This window comes from Protopterus annectens, chromosome 11.part0 (genome assembly GCF_019279795.1).
Source record: "Protopterus annectens isolate FY-2018-M chromosome 11.part0, PAN1.0, whole genome shotgun sequence".
Classification (NCBI taxonomy): Eukaryota; Metazoa; Chordata; order Ceratodontiformes; family Protopteridae; genus Protopterus; species Protopterus annectens.
Window position 1 is genome coordinate 234,682,247 of NC_056745.1, and position 12,656 is coordinate 234,694,902.

General features: G+C 37.5%; 1 protein-coding gene across 2 annotated transcripts in view; it reads left to right on the forward strand.

Annotated features, from left to right (window-relative positions):
- The first annotated feature begins 5,637 nt into the window (after positions 1-5,637).
- Positions 5,638-12,656, forward strand: part of INTS13 (integrator complex subunit 13) — a 629,493-nt gene continuing 622,474 nt past the window's right edge. The window contains exon 1 of one of the 2 annotated variants that reach the window (XM_044087655.1): positions 5,638-5,846. The gene's annotated coding sequence lies outside the window, so the exon portion shown is untranslated. The remainder of the gene's footprint in view (positions 5,847-12,656) is intronic. The other variant, XM_044087656.1, reaches the window with a different exon arrangement.

The following is a 12,656-nucleotide window of genomic DNA, read 5'->3' on the forward strand; positions in this document are numbered from 1 at the left end:
TAGAGACAATTTACATCTGGTTTACAGGGCTATCTCTAAACCAAATCTAATGGAAATGCTGCATATCCTTAAGTCAAATGGGACTAGAGTCACCCATTCTAGGGACCTCAATCTAGTCTGTGACATAAAAATGACCTACTGGAGAGACAGAAACATCTCTCAAAGGTTGCCACTCCTCTGGAATTGGTTTCCAATCCATATCAAGCAGAGCACCTCCATGACCCTTTTTAAGCTCAATTTGGACGACTGGATGGGAAGCTGTATATTTCTGCCAGGAATTTCCCCAGCTGCTTTCATGGACATGGGTAGTCCTTGCTAGAAAAACCTTGGGCACAGACGATATCTCTCATCTAGTATTATGTTGGGATTCAACAGCTAGGCTTGCAAAGACCCTCAGGTTAATAGCCTAGTAATATCCTATGAACCTATAGACCTATATCTTTGGCTCTCTCCTTCACTGGATTAAATGCTGGACTAAACTAACTGTACTAACTGCATTTCAAGTGGCAGTTCTTGGGAAATGCTTACTTCAAACTGCAACTGTCTGCCCTCAAACAATCAGTGTCTCTGTCTCTTGTGTCCATGTCAGCAAGTCATTTGTATCCCTTCACAAAAACACTAGCCATTGTAGCACAGTCCTACTTATTGTCTCTTTCAACAACTGCCTCTCTGTACTTCTTGATTCTCCCAGCACATTCCCTGCTATCAATAAAGACCATTAATCTCTCAGTAGCTGTTGTCAGTACTGCCCATCTCTGCTCCTCCCATGACCCTTACTGCCTAGCACTGCCTCCCTACAACCATATCAGCATTGTATCATTGTTGTCAACATCACCAGTTTCTCTTTATCTCCATAGCTTCTGTTAGCATTGCCTGTTAGTATCCTCCCTTTGGTCAGCATTACCCATGAAGATGAAAATCCCAGTCCCTATCAGCATTATTCATGTGTTCCCCAAAATCATCAAGTCACTCATGTCAGCGTGTACTCCACTCTTGTCAATTACCCTTGTGTCTTTCCAGAGCCTGTCAGCCTGAATCATCACTACACTAATAGGTATCTGTCACTTCTGCAGCTCAAGACGGTTATTACTGCTTCACACCATCAGTGGCTGAAACCTTTTTTATTACATCTTAGTGTGAACCTATGCCTCATTTAGTATCCACCATGTGCTGCACTGCCCATTACATCAGACATTCTCAGCTGTAACTTAATCAACAAACTCCAGAACAGTGCTCTCTGTTATTGTAGCCCAAACAATTTCAAAATACCTGCATTGATTCTGTAAGCATTTACTTAGTATTGTCTTCCCAGCTCATGTGTTTACTCATCCTCTTTTAAAATTTGCAGTTGACTTCCCTCCATCTTCTATAACTATTGCACATAAATGTCGCCTGTTAACATCAACGTCACTTGTCAGTGTCACCAAAGATTACACTAGTAACCATTTAGTGTATGGTTCCAATTTCACTTTATTAGCATTATTTTTATTACTGATATTTATCTTCTATTTGAAAGGGTCACCATGGCAGTGTTCCATAACCCATGACAGACTATTCCCCCAGCTACTGTCAGCATCCACTAAATCCATGTTAGCATAATTCAGTCTTCCAATAAATGAGAAAAATGATATTTAATTACTGAAAAAAGTGGGCTCTATGGCACAGATGAATAAAACCTTGACTGCAACTTATATGACCAGAAACCTTTTATTAGCTTGGTTGGTGGAGCAGCCATGCAGGGAAGGATTGGGTATAAGCATTTCTGGCACACCAGTCTTGGGAAAAGGGTTTGGTCATTCCCAACCAGTTGAGCTGCCACTCCAGTACTACAGCAGAAACCCAGAACATGGAAAGCAAGTGCCAACACCAGGCTAGGTATCTGCTGTCTGGCTACCAAAGCTGAGGATGGTAACCCTTGTCCTTGTACATGACAAAGCAGCAATGTGAAGGATAGAGGGACATAGTCTTTGCTGTGATGTAGCTATGCAGAGGTAGCAGAGGTAATCTTCAGTGGGTTACCTAGCAATCACAGGACACACACACACACACACACACACACACACACACACACACACACACACACACACACACACACACACACACACACATTTGTTTTTGCACACTCATTTAAACAAACTATAAGAAAAAATGATCCAATTCCAATTAAAGAACTATACTCTAAATGAAAGCTTAGTTTGACATATTAAAAAGGTATGACTTAGCAGTTTGTCACATTCTGTAGAGTTTCAGTCTTTGTCAGCTTTCACAGTGCACACCGTGCTGGAGCTGAATTAAATCACATGATACTTTCAGTAGGAATTTGTCTTCCTTGCAATTACATCAAATACATCTCATATCTCAAGCCATATGGAGAAGGAAAACAAACACAGCAAGGTACCCGTAGCATTTTTTTTTATTTCACATCCACTGAGATCATAAAGGTAATCAGGCACAAAATTCACAATGCTGTATCATTTTATTTATTTTACATTTGTTAACTGGGAAAGTCCGACTGGGAATGAGCCAGTTTTCAGTGGAGGCCAAGGGAGAAATGCTCCAGATGCACATCTTTGTAACGTGGGAGGAAACCCACATGAACACAGAAAGAACATGCATACTCTGCACAGAAGGCATCCCAGCTGAGAATCGAACCAGAGAATCTCTTGCTGTGAAGCAACAACACTACCGCTGCACCACTGTGCCATCCACACATCATGCATCAGTTTCTTCAATCTGCTAATCATCCCCATACAATGGCTGGATTGAGCTTGGGGAGGCAAAGTTTGGTCCAGTAGACACTGTGAACAAGATGAGGAGGTTGTGGCAGATGACTGTGAATTGTGGGGAGAGGAGAAAAAATAATCTGCAACTCTTTGATTTTGTGCTGCTCTATAAAGTTGCATTCTTTCCCTTTCCCAGGGCTGTAAATGTGTTCAACTGTTTACATCATGAAGGTAAATAAACTTGATAAACACAGAGATTAATTGAGCTTTGCAATGCAAGAAAAGGTCTTGCTTACTCAGGAAAGGAAGATAAGATGGGAAACACAAAAGATTACTTCTTAAAAAGGTTAAATTATTTAATTTATGTAACCCTTTACAAAAGCTTTTCAGAGATGGTGCTAACACATATATAGAAAATATATGCATGAATTAATGCAATACTGTCATTGACACTTTTACTGAGCATTCTCAAATTTGAAATTATTTCTCACCACTTCCATTCTAAGTGAATGGGACTGGGATCATATAACAAATAATATACCATCACAATCTCATGAACTGTACCCTCACACTGCATTATGATCAAGAAACAACTTTCCAAGAAAATAAAATTTGGTCTGAATGTTTGTTGTCCCCCGGCAAATGAGGTTTAGGAAAACTAAAATAAGTAACAGGTATTTACTATGGTCCTGGCAGATTTGGATTGTGAAGAACTCTGTGGTAAGGAAAAAAAAAACTAGATTTTTTTTTCAGTTTCTGTCCCTAGTGGTTCTTTAACAGTTGTTTCAGTCCTCACAAACAAGCAAAGTATGATACGTGTGAATTTTGGTAGTTTTATATTCACCATTAATGATATTAATACCCCCCAAAAAATAGTATGAGAATCCAACCCAAAGGAAAAATACATATATTATTTTTGTGCATTCAATAATATACATCAGATAAAGTTAAAACTATGACATACATTTTAAATCAAAAACTCACAGGCATCCCCTCCCCAATAAATAAAAATGATAAAAATATGATCTCTTTACAGCTTTACATAATTACATAATGTACATTCAAATTTAGTCACAATAAATACCTTCCCACAACCTTTAAGTTAAGTACAGGTAGCAGGAAAAAAGGAAAAAATATATACGCTTTTCCGAAATTCAGTCAGACACATATTAAATTACACTCGTAATTTTGCTTTATATAAAATGTATATTGTTTTTTTCAACAGACTATGCATTTTTCTCACATCTGAACCAACAGTTAGAAACAGACTACTTTAGCACAGAAAATTATTAGCTATGGTACTGGTTAACCATGCAGTTTACATTTAAACAAGTGTTACATAATGGCTTACAATGGCATTATTCCCACACAAAGTTTTATGATCAACCAAACTACATTGCGAACATTCGGAAACTTATCAATAGTTTACACTTAATGCAACATTGCAAACAAAAATCATAGAAAAAAATGCATTTTATGCAATTAAAGAGTGCTGAGCAGAGCTATCAACCAATCAGGGGCAATTTCAACAGAGTTGGGGACCACAGCTCTCAACCTTCCATCCCCAAAATAAGGAACACCAGCCCTAATAATGTAGAACAAGTGTGAAAAATGTGGAACACTTACTAATGGCTTACTAACAGCTTCAACTAGGAAGGTCACATGATGCATAAAATATGCTAGTTTTACTTATAATAAAGAGCTTTTAATTAATTAATATGACTTAATTCTATTTACCATGGATATCAGTTAAAAAAAATTCCTAACATAGAATGTGTGCCAGACCCATTCAATGTGGAACTTCGAAGAACATGAACTTTTTAAGACCCCAAATGAGGTACATTCCTCGTAATGAGGTACACTTGAGAGGTATGTTGGGGACAAATCCAGAAATAATCAGGGACTCTTAAAACAGGGGTACTATTACCTGGCTTGAGACACTGACAGAGTAGGAGAATATGAATTAATGTAAGTCAAAAACTGTAATTACAATCATTATTCACTGAGTGCAATTCACCGCCTTTTCGCCAACAGTCACAAATTTTAAGAGGGACAGACCTAAAATTTGAATCAAAATCAGGGACAGCTGAGAGGGATACCCTCTCAAGTTTATATAGCTCTGTCTACGATGTATATTATGCATGTGATTTTCCCTGTTTGTAAAAATGTGTCTCTTGTATTTTACCTTTTACATTGTGCAACCTATTGTATTGACAACTGCTTGTGGAGCTTTTCTCCCCAGGCCTCCACTGAAAATGGGCACTTCTTGGCCCAGTGGACTTCCCCGGTAATCAAACTGAAAATAAATAAATAAATAAGTGTCCCTGATTTTGTCTCAAATTTTAGGTCTGCTCCTCTTAAAACTGGTGACTGCTGGAGAAAAGGTGTTGAATTGTACTCGATAAATAATTATAGTAATTTCAGTTTTAGACTTCTTTTGTTCAAAAAATATATATTAATTCACATTCTCTTATTCTGTCATTGTTTCGAGTTAATAGTGCTAATATTTTAAAAGTGTCCCTAATTGCTTCTGGATTTGTCCCTGATCCTGTTGCCATTTGTTCCTGATTATTTGAAAGCTATGTTGAGAGGTATGGCAAGAATGGTCTAGTATGTGCTTTGCACATGTAACAAACGCGATTTATAAAAATTTGCTATTAAATATAACTAATCTCCGTATTAAAATACAGACGTTTATTTCGTCACTATTAAAGTATAACTGTATGGCAGTTAATAAAAAACAAAGATGTGTAACTCAGCATTACTAAAATATATCTATATACAAATTATTGAAACGGGCAGGTATTATATACCAAAAAGCAAATGATATAAGAAGCTGCTACTACCACTTTCCCTTCCTGGTAGGTAACTAATAACAAAGACCTCTTCAACTTCCCCTTTCCCCGCCCCATGACGTCAGTTATGACGACAGTGGGCCTCGTCAACCATGGGAATCTAGCCATGACCCAAAATTTCAAGTACCTAATGGTCGCTCAGTTGTTAGTGTAGTTAACGTTTATTTATTTTTTTTCATGTACCTTATCCGATTATTTATTAGCATTTCTCAGAATTATTATTGGCTACTGACACTAGGTAAACGGTAATCTTCACATCACTGAACTGGTAATACTATATATTGTTCAGTTACAAAACTGTGTTAAAGTAGTGCTCCTGTATGCATCTTTTTGTTTAAATTTTATACCTAATGAGGAAGTCATAAGTATCGAGTAGCACCAAGTGTGAGTTGAAGCAGTTCTCACTTACTTGATGAATGGTGCTCATCTGGTTTTAGGCAGTGAATGTATATGCCCATCCACACACATACAACCTGCTTTTTCCCGTTTTTGCACATGGGGTCGTGCTTTCTGAATAGAATTATTTGTGCAGTTTTATTTTTTCAAGTCACTGGGGGTATTCAGGGCATTTGAATATGGAATTAAAGCAAAACTGAAGTAACTTGATAAATAGGGGAGCGGATGTTGCAAGATTATGTGCTGTATGTGTTTTTTTTTTCAAACACGTAAGGGAGGCTTGATGATCAGCATTTCAGAAGTACCTTCAAACTCCACCCCCTCTCTGTTTCTGCATATTCACAAGTTATGATACTTGGGGATGAACTACTGTTGAAAATGAAGGTTTGTGTTTATGTGCATGGAGTAACATCTCTGTTGGAAATTGTTTTGATATAGTTTTTTGCGGATATGCCATGTTTGCTTCCTTATTCTTGAGTAATACTTTATAAGCGTAGTTGAAGTCCTAGTATAGTTGAACAGTGGAGATCATAATGCACATCACTGCCTTGTATCAGTTGTGGACTTGGTAAACCAGTTGTTGCAGTTGTATTGTTGGGACACTGATAATTCAATGAGATGCTGTGAGAGAATGGAAGAATGAATAAAACTGAATTAAGATTAACCACAGTGGATTATTCCAGCATTCAAAGGACTGAACATTTTATGTATTTGAAGAGTTTGTGAATGTTTTTAGTTTGCTGCTGTTTTATAAAAATGCTAAACAATATAACAATAAGGCTAATTTTATATAATGGGGGTGAGGGTATCCTGTATAAGCTATGTAGTTTTAATGCTAAGAAACTGGCTTCAGTGATTTGCATGTCAATTGATTTGCATCTTTGGAAAAGTTTCAGTTTGAACATATACCTCATTGAGGCTGGACCACATTTGCCATTTCTCTGTAAGTTATTAAGTTGCTTGATATGACAGGATATGCATAATCTTTTGTGATTAACAATTACTCATTGTTCTGGTTAATCTAATTGAATTCCATTCCCAGGCTATTGTGCCTCAGGTACAACACATTGTCATTTGCTAATGTTGAATCTTAGCTTTGGTCCTAACAGCCTTAATGCAGCATAACAGTTTCTGGGTATCCTTATCCATTACTCACTGTGGCTCCTGCCTTTTTTCTGTCATTTATGCAGACAGATTAATCCTCTTTTTGAATCCTTTTCTTGTATCAGAGACAAATATATTGAAGAATATGTTCCCAGTACTGATCATTGAGACCCACCACTAGTCACCATTCTGCTATTGTCCCCACCACCACTACCACTAACTGCTGATTGCTTTCAGTCACCTTTCTAACTATTATATTACTAACTGTAATCCTTGAGTTTACTCACTAGTCTTGTGCGGGAGAACTAAGTGGAACACCATACTAAAACCCATTTAGATTGCAGCTGCTGGAATGCCATTACCATGTTCTGCTGTAACGTAATCCTAGAACTGTATCATATTGGACTAACAAGTCCTCATGTCTGTGTATCCATGCAATATCCTGGAGCTGGTGGTGGTCCAGAAATGTTATTAACCTTTCCTTCAAGACTTTTTCCATTGCTTTCATGTGCCAGAAAGTTCAGACTAACAGACTGATAGATTCTAGGATTATCTGTTTGTAAATTTGGAGCTTTTCTCCCCGGGCCTCCGCTGAAAATGGACATGTATCCGGTCAGACTATCCCATTCAACAAATAATAAATAAATAAATAAACAAGAAATGTAAATTAAATAAATAAATAAATTGGTCCTATTGCCCCACTGTGTACTGGGATTTTTATTTATGTATCTATTTGTCCTTTGGTAACCAGGATAGTCTGACTATGCCAATCACCTGTTTTCAGTGAAGGTCCAGGAGAAAAGCTGCTCAACAGATTTAAAAACATTTAAACAACAGTTGACGGGTCATTATATACAAGGGAAGAAAACCCTGCAACAGATGAAATAGTTTACAGTGAGTTGATGAGTTATATACAAGGGTAGAAAAACCTTGACTGATTAAATGTTTTATAGTGAGATGAGGAGAAAGGCTCCTTAAACACAGATTAAAACATTTTACAATACCCAATAAGTAATATATACATTCAAGGGGAGAAAAGCTCCACAACAGATGAAATTCTTTACAGTAGATTGAGGTGTATCTTGAATACAGTGGGTAAAAGCCCCTACAGCAGATTAAAGTAGATTTACAGAATATTGTTGAGAAATTATGATTAAGAATACAATGTGTACTGTAAGTACCATGATACCTTGCAGATATAGATAATCTATGTTAATTAAAGTGATGTATATTTATTTGAAATACTGACTGTATTTCTAGTAATATATGTAGATGAGAAATAGTAAATTATTCTGATGCCAAAATAGAGTACTATAATGAGAGGAGGAGGAGTAATGTGCAGGAGGGAAAATTAAGGACATGGAGAAAAAGTTAATTAATATAAGACGGGTGAAAATGTTATGGAAGGAAACTAGTAAGTGTCAACTACTAGGATGAAGAGGTAGAAGAGCATGCATTAGTGGTATGATGTCATTAAAGTGAGAGCTGCTTTTGATGTTAGACCATTGCTACCGGCTGTGATGTGAAAGTGTTAGTGATTCAGAGTGTGAAAGGCATTATTAAAGTAAGTAAGTGGTCATGCATCTGTTTTGAGAGGTGTTCAGGTCCCGGTCCAGATGTCAAATAGATATTTGTTTAGATTGGTCTTGGAACTGGAAAGGTTGCTAGTATGCTTAAGGAATAAGGGGATATATTTCCAGGAGTGGGTTACATAGCTGGAGTAGAGAGAGGTTCCTGCTGACAGGTGTGGTTTGTAGGTAGTGAGGAACACTTTGTTTTCAGATCGAAGTGGTCTAGTGGGAGTGTAAGAAAGTCTAGTAGGGCTTACCTTTGTTCTGGTTTATATATTAATTTGTGGACTAAGTACTTGGGTGTGAGTGAGTTGCTTGGATAAGCTGTTTTAGGGCTAAACAGTGATGGATTCTGCTTGTTGAGTTGGTAGCACATTTTGCTGTTTTATTGTAACAAAGATTTAGTTTATTTTGGATGGACGCTTGAAGGTTAAGCAGTACTGGGGAGTCATATAGTAAAGTGGGGAACTAGGAGTGTAGAGACCAGGAGTTTCCTGGAAGAATCCGGTAAGTATTTTCTTGTTCTATAGAGGATCCCTAATTATTGGTGATGTTTTTATAAACTTTTGCACATGTAAGTCAAATTTCAAGTTATAATCAATTGTCATGCCTAATAGTTTGTATGGCGAATGACTTGTAGGGGTGGGGGTATGAAGTAAGAAACATCTTTATTACATTTTCACTTATGACATGGGTAATCATATATTTATATAAATGGAAACAAACCATATTGATATATTTTAGTTGCAAACTTTAGTCATTGTTAGTCAAACATTAAATAGCTTGTTCAAATCCTGTCTTCTTTTAAACATCATTCCTCTCCAAAACATTATTCTGCATGTATTGTTCCCAGAATTCCCATTTTTTTCTATATAATTTGCTCCTACCCTTTTTTTTAAAGATCCTGTTTCCAGTTGTTTTTTCTCTTTCACTATATTCAGTACTAGTACAGTTAGTTTAGACTTTGGTTTCCATTTTCTAGTAATTGCTTTTTTGGCAGCCACCGTAATTGGACTCAACAAGCCAAGGCCTTACTATGTTAAGGCAATTCCAAATCTGTATCATAGCAAAAAAAAAAATCCTTAAATGTACAGTGGATGTAAAAGTGTACACGCCCCTATTAAACTGCCAGGTTTTTGTGATATAAAAACAAGACCACAAGTAATCATTTAAAAACTTGTCCCACCTTTAATGTGACCTCTAACCTATACAATTCAATTGAAAAACAAACAAATCTGTTAAGGGAAAAAATATAAAAAATAAAAAAACGTACAATAAGCTGGTTGTGTAAGTGTGCACACCCTTAAACTAATACTTTGTTGAAGCACGTTTTGAATTCATTGCAGCATTCGGTCTTTTTGGGTACACACCTGCCATCAATTAGAGAGACTGATTAACCCCAAATAAAGTTCAACTGTCCTAGCAGGATTTTCCCATTATTTACTCAGTTGCCTGCTACAGCAAAATCCATGGTTTGCAGAGAGCTTACAAAGCATCAAAGGGATCTCATTGTTGAAAGGTATCAGTCAGGAGAAAGGTACAAAAAAATTTCCACAGCATTGGATGTACTATGGAACGCAGTAAAGACAGTGATCAAAAAGTGGAGAAAATGTGGGACAACAGTGATGTTGCAACGAACTGGACGTCCCTCCAAAATTGATGAAAAGACAAAATGAAAACTGGTCAGGGAGGCTGCCATGAGACCCACAGCAACACTGAAGGAGCTGCAGGAATTTTTGGCAAGTACTGGTTGTGTACTACATGTGACAACAATCTCCTGTATTCTCCATATGTCTGGACTATGGGGTAGGGTTGCAAGACGGAAGCCTTTTCTTACACAGAAAAGCATCCAGGCCCAGCTAAAATTTGCAAAACAATACATCTAGTCTCCCAAAAGCATGTGGAAAAATGTGTTATGGTTTGATGAGACCAAGGTTGAACCTTTTGGCCACTGTTCCAAAAGATATGTTTGGTGCAGAAACAACACTTTGCATCACCAAAAGAACACCATTCCCACGGTGAAGGATGGTGGTGGCAGTATCATACTTTGGGGTTGCTTTTCTTTAGCTGGAACTGGGGCTTTAGTCACGGTGGAGGGAATTTTGAACAATTCCAAATAAGTCACCTTTGGCCCCAAACCTTCAGGTGTCTGCTAGAAAGCTGAAGATGAAGATGAATTTCACCTTTCAACATGACAGTGAACCCAAGCATACATTCAAATCAACAAAAGAATGGCTTCACCAGAAGAAAATTAAAGTTTTGGAATGGCCCAGCCAGAGCCCTGACCTAAATCCCATAGAAAATCTGTGTGGTGACTTGAAGAAGGCTGTGCACAAGAGATGCCCTCACAAGCTGACAGATTTAGATCACTTTTGTAAGGAAGAGTGGGCAAATATTGCCAAGTCAAGATGTGCCATGCTGGTAGACTCCTACCCAAGAAGACCGAATGCTGTAATTAAATCAAAACATGCTTCAACAAAGTATTACTTTAAGGGTATGCACACGTATGCAGCCAGCTTATTGTCGTTTTTTTTATTTTTTTATATTTTTTCCCCTAACAGATTTATTTGTTTTTCAATTGAATTTTACAGGCTATAGGTTACATTAAAGGTGGGAAAAGTTTTGAAATTATTTATTGTGGTCTTATTTTTTTATATCACAAAAACCTGGCATTTTAACAGGGGTGTGTACACTTTTTATATCCACTGTACCAATTTGCTCACCCAGTATTTTTGATAGAGTAGTCTGCAGGGAATTTTTAAACTCTGCCAACTCATTACATCCCCAAAATATGTTCCCAGTTACCTCTTTCTTCTCCAACATTTGCTATTCTCCAAAGGAGAAAAATCTTTGGAGTCTACTTGGAGTATAAAATTACTTATGTAAAGGCTTCCAAGCGAAGATTCTAAATCTTCTAGACTTTGTTGCATATTTGGGAAAGATACATATATTCTCCCATTTTTTGTGAATTGCTTATCCAGCCTCTCTTCCCAATCTTTCTAACCTCCTCTGATTGATTCTTGTAGTTATCATGCAATATTTTTTATGCTCTACTAATTATCCCTTTCTTACAGATGTGACGACCTACCACCGCCAACCAATATGTGATGTGGATATCCCACCTCTGGGCCAGTAATCAAGGAGCCTCAGTCCTCACTACTCACACCTGTGGGGGGGACGTTCACTGGGAGGATAACAAGTACACACACAGTATTTCCAGATGCAGCTCTCTGTATCAAGTGCATTTTCCCTTAAGAGTACACATAAACCACAGTCAGGCCAGGGCTGGTTCCTCTTTCTCCAGATCAACAGTAAGACTCCTCACTGGCACAGCTAAAGAGTTGAGTCTTTAGCCAGGGTTCCAAGCCAAGTCCTCCAACAAGTCTGTCCAACCAGTGCTTTGTGTCTCTGCCCAAGTAGCTGACACACACACACACACACACACACACACACACACACACACACACACACACACCTGGGAAAGGCTGGCACAGGTTTAGTAGCTATGCCCCCATTTTGCCCAGATTATAAGGAAGTTACCACTGCCAGTGGAACCGTTCTGCCAGCTACTTTCAGGCCTTTAACAAAGGTTGTCCAATCTTACTAATACAAACAGTTGTTTGACCAAGAGCAAGGCTGCTAGGAGTGGCCCACACAGTGTCACCAAATAAATATGCAAGTACTCTCAAAACTTAAATATTTCTACAAAGATCAACCATAATGAAAGGCTGAAATATATTTAATAATAATAAAAGAATGAGAAAATACTAAATACATATTTACAGTGACATCAGAGTTCAAAATCACAGGAAATATTTAAAACAAGACTGAAGGACAGTCTCAAATAAATAAAGAAAATAATATCTAAACTAAGCTTCACTATATTCCTAACTGATTCTAAGAGAATTATACTGTTCCCTAGTAACCTTACTAATAGAGCAAGGCAGATGATGTGGTGAATGGTTCTTTTTGTTGTTAGGTCCAGGACAGAATGCAAAATGATCTGT